General features: G+C 41.0%; 1 protein-coding gene and 1 pseudogene across 6 annotated transcripts in view; both read right to left on the bottom strand.

Annotated features, from left to right (window-relative positions):
* Window positions 1-2,581: 2,581 nt before the first annotated feature.
* On the bottom strand, window positions 2,582-2,758 carry LOC122228871 (annotated as a pseudogene).
* A 1,254-nt stretch (window positions 2,759-4,012) lies between these two features.
* RBM44 (RNA binding motif protein 44) overlaps window positions 4,013-16,243 on the bottom strand; it is a 48,347-nt gene continuing 36,116 nt past the window's right edge. For 5 of the 6 annotated variants that reach the window (XM_042950702.1, XM_042950703.1, XM_042950701.1 and 2 more), the window contains one exon: window positions 5,558-6,538. The gene's annotated coding sequence lies outside the window, so the exon portion shown is untranslated. The other variant, XR_006205788.1, reaches the window with a different exon arrangement.

Below are 16,243 nucleotides of genomic sequence, written 5' to 3'. Positions count from 1 at the left end.
CGTTGTCGCACTGGACCACGGGCAGTGCAGGTCTGGGATCCGGGGCAGCAGGAGAACAGGTGAGGACAGTCGGGACTGCTCACTGCCAGCAGCTTCCAGACCACAGGGTGGGTGGGGAACCCACACAGAGCCTGGCTGGGGTCTCGGAGTCGAGGAGCAAGCTGGGGGGCCAGGGGAGCCCAGGCAGCCAGAGAGGCAGGGCTCCAGAGGACCAGGGAGGACAGCGGCACAGGCGAGGTCTGCACAGGGTTTCTGCAGTCTCAGCCTAATGATGCTGGTCAGCACGTGTATGGAAGGACCCTGCCCGAGGCACAGAAAAGGACCACCAGAAAAGGACAGGTTGGAAGAATCCCCAAGAGCTCACACAGGGCCTGCGATAGCTCCAGTTTTCCACCAATTATAGTGGAAAAACCTCGAGGTAAGCAGAACATCAGATAGAGTAATTAGAAGGGTATTGCCTTTAGAGTCAGAAGAAACTATATAGGCTGCCTTGGGGCTGCCCAACAAAGCTTAAAAGCAAGAACTGACAAAAACAAATGATTTCCAAGTAACCACTACATCCCAAAACAAAGACTTAAGAAAAAAAGAAAAGAACAAAGCACCAGAGAACCAGAGGACAAGTGCACGTGGCTGAATGCACGTGCTATCGCGAGTCCCGTCAGGAGTGTGTAAAAACTGTTCGAGAAACCTACAAATTCAAGAACGTTGACAAATCCCAAGCACAAGAATCATGAACAAAAATACACCAAGGCACATCACAATCATATTGCTTAAGACCAGTAATAAAGAAGAAGTTTTAAAAGCGACCGGACACAAAACACATTGTGTGCGGAGGGACAGCATTAAGTACTGGAAGGAAACAGCAATGACAAGTTCTATAGAGTTTTTCAACAACTTGCTGGTACGAAGGGGGAGACTTTGCCAGTGTCCTCGCCACTAGGCTAGCAATCGAGAGGTTAAGTTTTAGTCGTGATCGGTGATGAGTTAGTGGCCCCGGAGACGTTTCTACGCCACGACAACGCAGTTCTGTGGCTGGCCTGCAGCGTACAACTGTTAACCATTAAACAAAAACAGCAGCATCTCGGGGACACTCAGCCTCAGCTTCGTCCAGCTCCAGTTTTTCAAATCCCCCACGGAGTCTCGCTGGTAAAACCAAACAGTTGGGACTTGCAGGCAGCTGAGAACTGCTTGCGTATTTGGATTTGCCCAAAAGCTCTCTCCAAAAGCAAGCGAAACAAAAAAGTGAAAAGTCAATTCTGCGCAAAACTACGTCGTCAGCGTCACTAGGAGAGTTTTAGAACTGCGAAAGAACTGAATCAGAGACAAGTTGGCAGATGCCAGCGCGTGACCTCTCTCACACCCCATCTGACCCGCAGCCACCCCACCTGGGTGAGAGCAGACGTGGCCTGACAAGGAACTGGGGGCAGAAGAGGGGGGCTGGTGAGGCCCTAAGATTAAATCTTAACGTCCAAGACATAAAAACATTCAAGAAAGAAAACTTTCAAACATATCCCAATACTACAGAAATTAGTACGAGTCAATCTATCCAGAGCTGTGGCATAAAACCGGGAGATAAGATTTGACACACGTGAACCGAGGACCCCTCTACCCTCTGCGAGACTCTTGTGACAAATGTGTCACATTACCACACGGGAGGGGATCAGGAATAAAAAGCACACTTAACTTAGAAAATAACATTTTTGATGGCACACCAAAAGGCTACAGACAAAAAGAACCGTATGCAAATGCTGTACTTCTCACGGGACCCGGTTTGGAAATGGTGTAACGACTTCAGGTGCCCACTAGGACCGAATAAACAGAGGTGTGCCTGTGCCTCTGTGTCCCTGGACCCATAGGTACACACACATTCCCTATCCCCTGGCTCTGTCTGCCGAGAGGGCCCAAGACCATCTCCGACGGCAGTGAGCACGTCGGCCGGCCAGATGCTGATTTCTATATAGTATTCTCCAATAAAGGAAAATGGAGTTTGTCGCAGTGGCTGATTCCAGGGCTGGGCCAGGGCATGTACAAGATGAGCCCAAAATAGCCCGTGGTGCCAGAAAATAAGTGCTTGAAAAAGGATGGCAGTTTTTAAAAAAAGACACAGGGCCCGACCTGCCGAAGTTCCTGATCACTGAGGGCTCATGGCTCCTACTTCCTTATGGAATAATTTGAGTAAAAAAAAAAATTAGAAACGATAGGATACAAACAAGTGGATAAATAAATAGGGGAGAAGGACAGCTTTTCCTTGCAGGCAAATTCTAAGTGACAAGCGTGGAAGGAATAAAAGACCTACAAAATCGCCATCAGACAAACACCACAAGAAGAACTGTTTCAGACGAGATCCGCTGATGGACGCTGAAACCCGTGAGCAAAAGGTTTAGGAGAAACAGGTGTTTTCATACCGCCACAGATTTCCCCCGACCGCGAAGGCAAGACGGTAACTTCGCAGCGGAGAAACCCAGCAGAGCCCACTGGAACCACGAGAGGGTGTGACGTACAGGAGGCAAACCACGTACCCCACCCAGACGGGGCGTTCCGAGGACTCAACGCTTCTGTGGGAGCTCTTTTCAAAAACTGCATAACCGCAATCTCATTAGCAGAAAACAGCTGATAAACTGTAATTGAGAAGGCATTCGCTAGCCAATCGATACTCATCAAAAGCATCAAGGTCATGAAAGACAACAAAGTACTTAGCGACTGTCACAGACTAGAGGGGATACTACACTTGATCTTGGCCTGAAGGCCGAGAAGCGACAGACTAAAGGGGGCTAAAAACACCGGACTGGGTCCTGAAACAGAAAAAGAACATTAGGGGCAAAAACTGGTGACACGGGAGTAAGACTCACGGCAGTTGTGTCGTGCCAATGTTAGCGTCCTGGTTTTGACGAGTCTAGTAGGGTCATGCAAATTATCACTAGTGGAAGCCCAGTGAAGGGCACACGTGACTTACCATCTCTGCAACTTTTCTGTAAGTCTAAGACTGACGCTAAATAAAAAGCTAAACAGCCGTAGACCAAATCCTCAATCTGCACGCTGCTTGCATTGCCTGTGTGCGTATGTCCCGGATGTTCTCGGTGAACACTGTAACCACCGCTAATTACTTCAGGAGCGTGTGTACGTGTGACCGAGTGAGAGACACAGACACAGAGAGAGAGGAAAGCAGGAGCCTCCTGAGCTAGTCAGACCTGAATTCAGTTCTGGAGTTGTCGATTTTCCTTTTTCTGTGCTTTACTTGTTAGAGTTGTGTTTTTATCGTTTGTAGTCCAGTGCCCTCTCACTAACATACTAACTTGTGGTCTGCTTCGTTCTAAGAAATACTGAGGCTGGTTATAGCCATTCACTGAAAAGGAAGAAAATAAATCAAGAAAGTAAACTGAAAATAAAGCAGCAGGAGATACAAGAGTGCAGTTACTACCCCACAGATGCGTCACTGCAGACCGCTAGATGATAGCCCTACCATCAGCGGCAAACCGGGCCTGACTCGTTCGCTGTTAACGAGTATTGTGTTTTCCTTGCCGCCATCCCCAGGACGGCAGACACTGCTATTTTTACACACTAGACGACCGGGGCACAGGGAGATTACCTCGCTTGTCCAAGGCTAAACAGCTCCCAAAACTGGACCAGGAAATTTGAACCCAGAAAACCTGGCTTCGGAGCCTGCATTCTTAAGCAGTACACTACGAGGCTTTCAGCTTCCTGGCAATAAAGGCAAAGGCCTTTATAGCAGCCAATATATAGTAAGGATATTCTCTGATCGGTCAGGAGACTCTAACTGTCAACCCTATCATGCTGCTATTAAGATATAAGTTCTATATAATTAACAGCAGCTGAGGATTTATATAGCACTCACGGGTCAGACATAACGTTTATTTCCCCCCAACAGTCAAAATTCAGGCAAATACGCAGATCCTGTAAACAATCTTATATTGCTCCTGAAGGTTTCCTAGAGATAACAATTGCAGTTGCATTAGCTTCCTCTTGCTGACGTAAGACATTCCCACACACTTGGTGATTTAAACAATACAAATTTATTATCTTATACTTCTGGAGATCAAGGTCGGACACAGGTCTCACGAGGCTGAAATCAAGATGTCGGCAGGCCTACATTCCTTCCGGAAGCTCCAGGGGACAATCTGTTTCCTCGCCTTTTCTAACGTCTAGAGGCCACACCCCCATTCTTCGGCTCCAGCCCCCTTCTTCCATCTTCAAAGCCAGCAAGAGCAGGTAGGGATGCTTCTAGAAATGGCTCTTTCTCTGGTTTTCTCTTTTGCCCACCCAGATAATCCAGCATCATCTTCCAGTCTCAAGGTCAGCTGTGTGGCAATCTTACTTCTGCAACCTGAATCCCCTTTGCCAAGTGACACATTCACATGTTTGGGGGTGAGGACGGGACAGTGTGGAGGGTCGTTACGCTGCTGACCACAGGAGCTAACACTCTTTAAACATTCTATGTGCCAGGTAAATACTTTGTAATAAGTAACGATGATACAGTGAAAAAGCTGTAAGTTCATATACACAGAACGCAGGCTGAGAACTATTCCTTTAAAAAGAAACTCTTGATTCTACTCAGTTTCTCAGTTACACATATTATCTCCGTGGACGAGAATTAACACTGGTGTCAGGCAGAGCCGACCCGGAATTTCTGGTCCCACGTTTTGGTGACAGTCTTACAACATTCCAGATCTCTGGTGATCTCCAAGCGTAATTATTTGCATATTCTAGTTGACATGGCTCAAGTGCTCCTTGTTGTTCCAACAATACAGTGGGAACGAAAGGTGACTGTGAGCAGAGGACGCCCACATGATCTGAAGCAGCCCTTTTAGCACAAATGACCATGTGAGTCAACACGCTTATTGGCAGCAGTGATCGTGTGATCGTGGCTGAAAGCCTTTTTGGTCTATGAACGTCATCTGAGCTTTACCTTTAGTTTCTGAACAGAACATCTTTATTTAAAACACCTGACACTCGTAACATCAAGCGACCCTTTCTATATTTTCCCAAACCAAATGTCGTAATTTGCTCTGTATTCTAGAAGGGGACTCCGCTTCGTCAAATCATTTTGGAAACAAATGACCTGAGGTAAGCTTCTTATTGTCACCAGCACGTTGAAAAGAGTATCTGGTCCATGTTTCAACTTTATGCGCTGTTAACTCTGAATGCAGCCTTTGATTTGATTTGATTTTTTTTATTCTTGAATGCAGCCTTTTAATGTAAATGACCACGTGATTTAACATATGGGAAGAAATCTCCACAATTCTCAGGTTCTACTAATTTGATGTATGGCCAAAAGCAATGATTCAAGTTTCATTTAAGAAACCTTTTAATTTTTTTTTTTTTTTTTTTACATTCTGAAACCTAATTCCTGCTAGACATTTGGGATGATCTGGTGATACCTGGAGACAAATTACTATACGGAATAAACCCCAAATCCCTTAAAAGACAAGACTTTTGAAATCCAGTAGCTTGATGGTCAGCCTTCCCCTCCATGTGTATTCCACACAGACACTACACTGGTAGGCTAATTCGCACGTGGAAAATGCCATCAAACCTGCAGGAAGTATTAAATTCACAGTGGTGCTGTAGATTCTGCCTTTATTAACTACAAATATGCCAAGTATAAATGTTAAATGAGCGACTTTTAATCAAGGATACCAACTATTGAACACTCTAAACATTTTAAACATTTGAAGAAGAGAGTGCATATTTAAATGTTCACTTTAATACTGGTAAAACTGCAACTTTAGACAGTATGTTACCTTCAAAAAGTAATCAATTCAAGAAATGTCCAGGTTATCAGATAAGGCGTAACATTAGGCTTTGAAAACTGCTGCAATTCACACTTTAACCACATGTACCAGAACCTGTGACAAAACAAAGACGAGCACTGCGGCGACTGCTTAAGTGCTCTGCCAAGTGCATGTGGCTCACTCCTCCTCGTGAAAATGGGGAAAATACATCTAAATGTTTTACACTAAAGTCAAAAACACATTAAATGGATCACACCATTAATTTAATTACCTTGGAAGCTGAAAAACAGACACATTCTATATATCTAACAAATTCAGTTTATTTAACTGTTACCCTGCGGTCCAACATGAGTCTTAAACTAAAAACTAGAACTAAGAATTTCAGGTGAAGTATATTTTTCATGTACAGAAATCGTTTAATGGACTCTGAAAACAATAAATCTTCTCTTGGTCACTGTTTTAAAAAAAATGATTTCACAAAGGTTTTTAAAATAGACATGCCCATTTTTTCTAATCCAAAATGTGTAGCTTGAAGTCTCCAAGTAACAAGTTGAAATACAAAGTTTACGAACATTAAAAAATTTCTTTTTAATACAGAGAAGACCTTAATATTGTAGCAACAACAGCTGCTAGATTTTAAGGGAAGGCTGTAAAGTAGGATATTATTACACAGCGAAATCCACTTACTGAGCCTATTTAATCCCACAGTCTCGCCACTACCACAGTGTTTTTCCTAAGTGTTGTAGAACATTCTCTGTAGGAGGGAACTCCTGCTTTCCAAGGAAATTCTATATAGGGCAAGAAAAGAAGGGAGAAATAAACAATAAAACATATGGATTATGCCAAATCCGATATTCCAGAGCAGTATAGACAGTAGGCCCCCTCCCCCACCACCATCTGCGGTCTCACTTCCCGAGGTTTCATTACCAGTGGTCAAGTGTGGTCAACCACGGGCCAGGAGCAGAGGATGCTCCTGAAGCACTGCCAGGTCAGTGGCAGCCTCATGCTACGTCCCAGTGCCTATGTCACTCACCTCCCTCCATCTCATCACATGGGCATTTTACCGTCTCGTCATCACAAGAAGGCTAGGTACAGGGTAGGATAATTTGAGAGGAGGACCACATTCATATAACCTTCATTACACCATACTGTTATAATTGTTTTATTATTAGATTGTTGTTAATCTCTTTCTGTGCCTAATGCAGAGTAAACTTTATCATAAGTCCGTATGAATAGGAAAAAACACAGTATACGTGTAGAGTTTGGTACTGTGTGTGGTTTCAGGCGTCCACTAGGATCTTGGAAGGTACTTCCTGCAGATAAGGGGGCACTACTGTAGCTACTTATCAGTACACTCTACTACTAAACCAGTTACTGTCACTAAATTCATTTATCATAAAAAAGACTATCAAAACCACTCATTTACCATTAAATTCGATCATCACTAAACTCTACTACTACATCAAAGCAGAAATGGGCCACTTAACAGAGAAAACCAGATTGTCCTCGTGGTAAAGATGTGGCCATGTCTTGAACAGATCACTTAAGTGAGATGTTAAATCTATTCGCTATGAAGCATCTCGGCTAGTGTCATAAAGGTAGATCCACAAGCCGGTTTAGTAATGAACACCTATATGAAAATTATTACTTTTAAGACGAACATGTCCAGCATAACAAAGATGTCTCCCTCCATGACAAAGGTCTGGCAGGTTTGCCTGTAGCCCATAATAAAATATCTGGGTTCCCTAAGCTCGGGGTTCTTCCTGTAATGTAACTCACTGTATGTGAGGCATCACTGGGCCCTCATTGGGTTGCTTTATGAGAACTGAGGCTCAAAGAACTAGGCAAGAAAATAACATTCTTGGCTACTGCTATTGCTGTGGGAAAAAACTCTTTTGTCTCTGTCCCAGGAGGCTCATGTCTTTTGCCAGCATTAATGAAATTGTGGCAAGTTGTTAGTTTCCAAGTACAATAAAATCTCAAGATCATGAGAGTTCTCATGAAGAAGAAAAGATCTGACATTCTATTTCTCGTCTGTTCAGAATTTTATCACATGAGTGGTGAATTTTATCAACTGCTTCTGCATCTACTGAAATAATAAGATAATTTTTCTCCATTGTCCTATTCATATAGTAAATTATACCGATTTTCAAATGTTAAATAAAACTTTCATTCCTGGAATAAGGTCACTTTGGCCATAAGCTATTATTCTTTCTACAAATTGTCAGACTCAGTCTGCTAATATCTTTAAAATAATTTTTGCATCCATGTTCATGAGATTGGTCTGTAATTTTCCATTCTTGTAATGTCGTAATTTTCTATTCTTGTAATGTCATTGGTCTGGTTTCGGTCTCATGACTATACTCACTTCTCTGGAAAACTTAAAACTGATATTCCTCCTAATTCCTTTTAAATGTTTGAGGAATTCATTAATATAGCCATCTGAGCCTAGATTTTATTTTGTGGAAAGAGTTTATGATTCAATTTCTTTAATAAATACAAAAACGACTGAGACTTTCTGTATCTTCCAGAGTCTGTTTTTGTTAAGTTGAATTGTCCTAGGAAGTTGCTCATTTAATCAAAAATTTGTATTGAAGTCATTAGCAATGTCCTCTCACCTTTTCAATGACTGTAAGATTTGTAGTGACATTTCCTTTCTGAAAACTGTTCTTTATCTTATGTCTTTTCACTTTTTTCGCTTTGTCAGTTTCATCAGGGGTTTATCAACTTTATTATATTTCTTCAAGAATCTTTTGGCTTTGTTGATCCTTCTTATTGTATATTTGTTATTTCAGTAGTTTCCACACTTCTTGTACTTCTTTTGGATTATTTTTTCTTCTAACTTGCATTAATTAACTGCTCATTAATTTTGTTTCATTTTTATGACATAGGAACTTAAGGCTATCCATTTACATTTACAAAGCTCTAAACAGCATCCCTCAAGTTTTGATGTGGAGGGTTTTCATTATCATTCCTTAACTGAAACCTACCTTCTAGTTTTCATTATATGACTTCTTCTTTCACTCACTGTTTATTTAGACGTTTATTTCCAAACACAGGAATTTCCTATGTATCTTTCCATTGCTGATTTCTGGTTATCTGAATTGTAGCCAGAGAGCACACTCTTTTTCAGTCCCTGGTATTTACTGGCACTTACTTTACGGTCTAGCGCATGGCCAAACCATGTAAATGTTTCAGAAGCCCTGAAGAGACTTGACTTTGCAATTATCATGTGCATTACATTCTACATAATGTCCAATAGGTTGACTTGGTTACTTGGATTATTCAAATCTTCTATACTATTACTGACTTTTTTGTTTCTTCTGAGAGGTATTTTTAAATCTCCCATTATAATTGTAAAGCTTGCCAATTTCTCCTGATAGTTCTAGAAATATTTTCTTTCTATATTTTAAGGTGTTTTACTAGATGCATAGAAATTTCAAACTGTTATTTATTCCTGGTTAATCAAATATTTATTCTTCAGCAATTTTACTGAAATTACCATATGATCCAGAGTCTATTTCGTCTAACGTTACTATAGTGTGGTTCTTTTTTCCACCCTTTTATCTTCCGATATCCTAATGTTTTTAAGATGTGTTTCTAGAGATACTGTATAGGTGGGTTTTTTTTAAATGTTTATTTATCTTTGAGAGAGAGAGAGAGCGAGAGAGAGCGAGAGAGAGCGAGAGAGTAGGGGAGGGGCAGAGAGAGAGGGAGACACAGAATCTGAAGCAGGCTCCAGGCTCTGAGTTGTCAGCACAGAGCCCAATGCGGGGCTCGAACTCACGAACCCGAGATCATGACCTGAGCCGGAGTCGGACGCCCAACCGACTTGAGTGGCCCAGCCACTCTGACAATCTGAGTCTTTCAAAGGAGTATTTTGTTCATTCACGTTCATGTTTAATTACTGACGTAACTGAGTTTTCATCATCTTACTAAATACATCCTATTTCTCCTGCCTATTCTCTATGTCCTTTTACTCTTACCTACTTTTGTAGGCTAAAAAAACTTTTATCAATCCATACCCCCTATGTTAGCTCTGGAATTATATGCTTAACATTGTGGTTAACATAGAACACAAGAGCTACCATGTTTAAGTGTACAGTTCTAGGTACTCAGGATATTCACACTGCTCTGCGACCGCTGCCATCACCCATCTCCAGCGCTTTTTCATCTTCCCACACAGACTCTTACCCATTAAACAGCTACACCCCTCCTTCCCTCCCCCAGCCTGACAACCATCACTATGAATTTGACTCCTCTAGGTACCTCGTGTGAGTGGAATCCTACAGGACTTGTCCTCTTGTGACTGGCTCATCTCACTTATCACAGTCTTCGAGGTTCATCCATGCTGCACCACGGGTTAGAGTTTCATTCCTTTCCCAGGCTGAGTAAGATTCCATTGTGTGTGTAGATCACATTTTGTATCTATTCATCCACTGATGGGTGTTTGGGTGGCTCCCATCTTGTAGCTCTTATGAATAATGCTACGTTGAACGTGGTGCACAACTTAACATTTGTGTCCCTGCTTTCGGTTCTTCCAGTTACCCAGAAGTAGAACTTCTAGATCACATGGTAATTCTATGTTTAATGTTTTTGAAATACTGCAGTAGCCATTTTCCATAGTGGCTGCACTATTCCCACCAGCAATGCACAGAGTTTCCAATTTTACCCCACCAACACTTGTCATTTTCTGTTTTTGATAATAACCATCCAAATGGAAGTGAAGTGCTATGTCACTATGGTTTTTATTGCATTTTCCTAATTTATTGCATTAGTGATAATGAGCATATTTTCATGTGCTTCTTGGCCATTTACATATCTTCTTTGGAGAAATGTCTATTCAAATCCTTTGCCCATTTAAAAATTGTATTTATTTATTGTTTTACTGTTGTTGAGTTGTAGATGTTCTTTACATATTTTGGATACCGACCTTATCAGATAAATGATTTACAAATACTTTCTCTCATTTTGTGGACTGCCTCTGTTGAGAGAGTATCCTTTGATGCTCATTTTTAATTTTGATGAAGTCTAATTTATCTATCTTTTCATATCCAAGAAATCATTGCCAAATCCAGTGTCCTGAAGCTTTTCCCCGGTCTTCTTCTAAGAGTTGTATAGTTTTAGCTTGTATGCTTAGGTCTTTGATCCATTTTGAGTTCATTTTTGTACATGGTGTAAGGGAAGACTCCAATTTCATTTTGTCCATGCTTTTAAAAATTATGCTTTTAGTGATTACACCAAAGGTTACAACATGCATCCTCTACTTCTCAGTCTGGTATCTACCGGTACACGCGTGAAAGGAGAGTTAGTAGAGCAGGACGAGGACTGTTCTCCTCAAGAAGATCTGCTTGTGAGGCTGGCCCTTGGCTACTTTCTAGGAACTTGGGTTTTGGAAGGATTCCCAGCAATGCCAGAAGTGGGAAGAGTGGCTCACTGTACTAAAACTGTAAAAATAATGTGGTTTATGCTGAACAGCTGCTTTCCTTCTGAGAGTCTGAAACTTTGGTATGTGCTAGGCAGTGGATCCTATGTGACTGGTCACCAATAAAAGTATCGGGCCCAGATTGTCTAATGAGATTTCTTGGTGGACAACATTTCATATGTGCTGTCACAAGTCGTTCCTGGAGGAAACAAGCACATCCTGTGTGACCCCACTGGGAAAGGACTCTTGGAAGCTTATGCCTGGTGCCTTCTGGACATCACCTCATGTGGCTTTTCCCTTTGTGGATTTTGCCGTCAAATCATAGCCGTGAGTACAGCTATACGCTGAGTCACGTGAATTCTCCAAGTCAATCACCGAACCTGGGAGGGTGGGGCAGTACTGGGGACCCTCAACGTCCTACCTTTTACCCTCTTCCCAACCTACAAGGACTTTAGACTAGTAACAGTACCTAATCCCCTTTCAACTGATTTACTACTGTCTTATATTTATATTGGACCCTATAAAATACCATTATTCTTGTTTTATACAGTCAATACTAATTGATATATACCACATTTTGATCTTCATTTCTCCTGCACCTCTGACCTTTCATCTAAAATCACTTTCCTTCTGAAGAGAGATCTCAGATACACAACCTGACCTTATGCCTTAAAAAGCTGGAAAAAGAACAACAAATAAAACCCGAAACCAGCAGAAGATAGGAAATAAGAAAGATTAGAGCAGAAATTAATGCTATTGAAACCAAAAAACAGTGGAACAGATCAATGAAACCAGAAGCTGCTTCTTTGAAAGAATTAACAAAATTGATAAACCACAAGCCAGTTTGATAAAAAAGAAAAAGGAAAGGACCCAAATAAATAAAATCAAGAAGAGGAGAGATCACAACCAACATAGCAGAAATAAAAACAATAATAAGAGAATATTACGAGCAATTATATGCCAATAAAATGGGTAATCTGGAAGAAATGGACAAATTTCTGGAAACATATACACTACCAAAACTGAAACAGGAAGAAATAGAAAATTTGAACAGACCCATAACCAGTAAAGAAATCGAATTAGTAATCAAAAATTTCCCCAAAAACATGAGTCCAGGGCCAGATTCCAAAACCAGACAGAGACCCCACTAAACCTTGATTCCAAAACCAGACAGAGACCCCACTAAAAAGCAGAACTATAGACCAATTTCTCTGGTGAACATGGATACAAAAATCCTCATCAAGATATTAGCCAACCTGATCCAACAATACATTAAAAAAATTATTTACCACCACCAAATGGGATTTATACCTGGGATTCAGGGCTGGTTCAATACCCACAAAACAATCAATGTGATTCATCACATCAATAAAAGAAAGGACAAGAGCCATATGATCCTCTCCATAGATGCAGAAAAAGCATTTGACAAAATACAGCATCCTTTCTTGATAAAAACCCTCAAGAAAGTAGGGATAGAAGGAGAATACCTCGAGATCATAAAAGCCATATATGAACGACCCAACGCTAATATCATCCTCAATGGGGAAAAACTGAGAGCCTTCCCCCTAAGGTCAGGGACAAGACAGGGGTGTCCACTCTCATCACTGCTATTCAACATAGTATTGGAAGTCTTAGCCTCAGCAATGAGACAACACAAAGAAATAAAAGGCATCCAGATCGGCCAGGAGGAGGTCAAACTTTCACTCTTCACAGATGACATGATACTCTATGTGGAAAACCCAAAAGATTCCACTAACAAACTTCTAGAATTGATTCATGAATTCAGCAAAGTTGCAGGATATAAAATCAATGCACAGAAATCAGTTGCATTCCTATACACAAAAAATGAAGCAAAAGAAAGAGAAATCAAGGAATTGATCCCATTTACAATTGCAGCAAAACCCATAAAATACCTAGGAATAAATCTAACTAAAGAGGTGAAAAATCTATACACTGAAAACTATAGAAAGCTTATGAAAGAAATGAAGAACACACACACACACACACACACACACACACACACACACACACACACACAAATGGAAAAAGATTCCATGCTCCTGGATAGGAAGAACAAATATTGTTAAAATGTCGATACTACCCAAAGCAATCTACATATTCAATGCAATCCCTATCAAAACAACACCAGCATTCTTCACAGAGCTTAAACAAATAATCCTAAAATTTGCATGGAACCAGAAAAGACCCCAAATAGCCAAAGCAATCCTGAAAAAGAAAACCAAAGCGGGAGGCATCACAATCCCAGACTTCAAGCTATACTACAAAGCTGTAATCATTAAGACAGTATGGTACTGGCACAAAAACAGACACTCATTTCAATGGAACAGAATAGAGAACCCAGAAATGGACCCACAAATGTATGGCCAACTAACCTTTGACAAAGCAGGAAAGAATATCCAATGGAATAAAAACAGTCTCTTCAGCAAGTGGTGCTGGGAAAACTGGACAGCGACATGCAGAAGAATGAACCTGGACCACTTTCTTACACCAGACACAAAACTAAACTCAAAATGGATGAAAGACCTCAATGTAAGACGCCATCAAAATCCTCGAGGAGAAAGCAGGCAAATACCTCTTTGATCTTGGCCGCAGCAACTTCTTACTCAACACGTCTCTGGAGGCAAGGGCAACAAAAGCAAAAATGAACTATTGGGACCTTGTCTAAATAAAAAGCTTCTGCACAGTGAAGGAAACAATCAGCGAAACTAAAAGGCAACCGACAGAATGGGAGAAGATATTTGCAAACGACATATCAGATAAAGGGTTAGTATCCAAAATCTATAAAGAACTTATCCAACTCAACACTCAAAAAACAAATGATCCAGTGAAGAAATGGGCAGAAGACATGAATAGACACTTCTCCAAAGAAGACATCCAGATGGCCAACTGACACATGAAAAAATGCTCAACATCACTCATCATCAGGGAAATACAAATCAAAACCACAATGAGATATCACCTCACCCCTGTCAGAATGGCTAACATTAACAACTCAGGCAACAATAGATGTTGGCAAGGATGCGGAGAAAGAGGAACCCTTTTGCACTGTTGGTGGGAATGCAAACTGGTGCAGCCACTCTGGAAAACAGTATGGAGGTTCCTCAAAAAATTAAAAATAGAACTACTCTTTGACCCAGCAATTGCACTACTAGGTATTTATCCAAGGGACACAGGGATGCTGTTTCGAAGGGACACATGCACCCCAATGTTTATAGCAGCACTACTGACAACAGCCAAAGTATGGAAAGAGCCCAAATGTCCATCGATGGACGAATGGATGAAGAAGATGTGGTGTGTGTGTGTGTGTGTGTGTGTGTGCGTGTGTGTGTATACACACATGGAGTATATACACACATACACACAATGGAGTATTACTCGCCAATCAAAGAGAATGAAATCTTGCCATTTGCAACTACGTGGATGGAACTAGAGGGTATTATGCTAAGCGAAATTAGAGAAAGACAAATATCATGACTTCACTCATATGAGGACTTGAAAACACAGAACAGATGAACACAAGGGAAGGGAGGCAAAAATAATATAAAAACAGGGAGGGGGACAAAACCTAAAAGACTTTTAAATATGGAGAACAAACCGAGGGTTACTGGAGGGGTTATGGGCTACATGGGTAAGGGGCATTGAAGAAATCTACTCATGAAATCATTGTTGCACTATATGCTAACTAATTCGGATGTAAACTTTAAAAAATGCAAAATAAATAAATTAATTAATTAAATTAAATAAAATCACTTTCCTTCTTCCTAGAGAACACTCTTTAGTATTTTCTTTACTGTAACAAGTTTTCTAAGAAACAAATTATCTTAGTTTTTTCTTGAGGAAAAACATATTTATTTCACATTTATTCTTGAAGGCTCTTTTTGTGAGTAAAGAACCCAAGGTTTGCAGAATTATTTGATGGCTTCTCTTAAGAATCAGATGTCAATCTAATTGTTGTACTCTTTAGGTAAATTCTTTTTCCTCTAGCTGTTTTATACATTTTCTTTTTAGCTTTGTTTTATTAAGCAGTTTTTCTCTCATCTACTGAAGTCTTTTTATTTTTCCTGCTTGGGATTTGAATAGGATTTTACCGAATTTGTGGCTTGATGTTTTTCACCACTTAAAACAATATTTCAGCCATCTTGTTTTCCCCAAAATTATGTCTGTTCTGTTTTCCTTTTTTTTTTTTTTAAGTTTATTTATTTTGAGAGAGGAAGAGAGAGAGATAGCAGAAGAGGGTAGAGAGGGAGGGAAAGGGAGAATCTGAAGCAGGGTCTGTGCTGTCAGCACAGAGCCCAATGGGGGCTTGAACTCACATGCTGTGAGAACATGGCCTGAGCTAAAATCGAGAGTCAGGTGCTTAACCGACTGAGTCACCCAGGCGCCCCTCTTCCTTCTCTTTCCTTCCTATTAAAACTCGGTTGCACACACAGTGAGCATCTCACAGTGCCTCTCTCTTACCTTCTCTCTCATGTTTTCCAACCTTTTCTCTCTCTCTGCTTCATTCCACAGTTTTTTTCTCACCCATCTTTCTAAGTCTCACTTCAACTATTTGCCTAAGATGCCATGGAACCTATTAACTCAGTACTTTTAGTTTTTCATTTTTTGTTAGTGGAATTTCCATTTTTAAAAGATTTTCATTTCTCTGTTGAAATTCTCAATCTTGTCTTTTGCTCCCCTTACTATAATAAATCTGAATGTTAGCTTTTGTGTGTAATAAATCACCTTCAAAGCTTAGTAGCTTGAAACAATGGCCATCTATTCAAGCCTATAAATCCACAGTTCAGCAATGGGCTGGACTCAGGGGAGTGATTCTTCTCGTCCTGGTCAGGCTCACTAGGGCCTTCAGGGGCAGCTGCCAGGCTGGGGAGGTGATCTCTGGATCTAGGCCAAGTCACACGTTTGGGGGCAGCTGGTTACAGGCTGGGATGCCTCGGCTGTCTTCCCTGTAATCTTTTGTCCTCTAGCAGATGGGGGCTTCATGTGGTTTCAGAGAGCAGAGTAATCACGTCCTCTTGAAGACCAGGCTTCGAAATGGCACAACTTGTCA

Source organism: Panthera leo, chromosome C1, assembly GCF_018350215.1.
Source record: "Panthera leo isolate Ple1 chromosome C1, P.leo_Ple1_pat1.1, whole genome shotgun sequence".
NCBI lineage: Eukaryota > Metazoa > Chordata > Mammalia > Carnivora > Felidae > Panthera > Panthera leo.
This window is presented reverse-complemented; position numbering and strand designations above follow the sequence as displayed.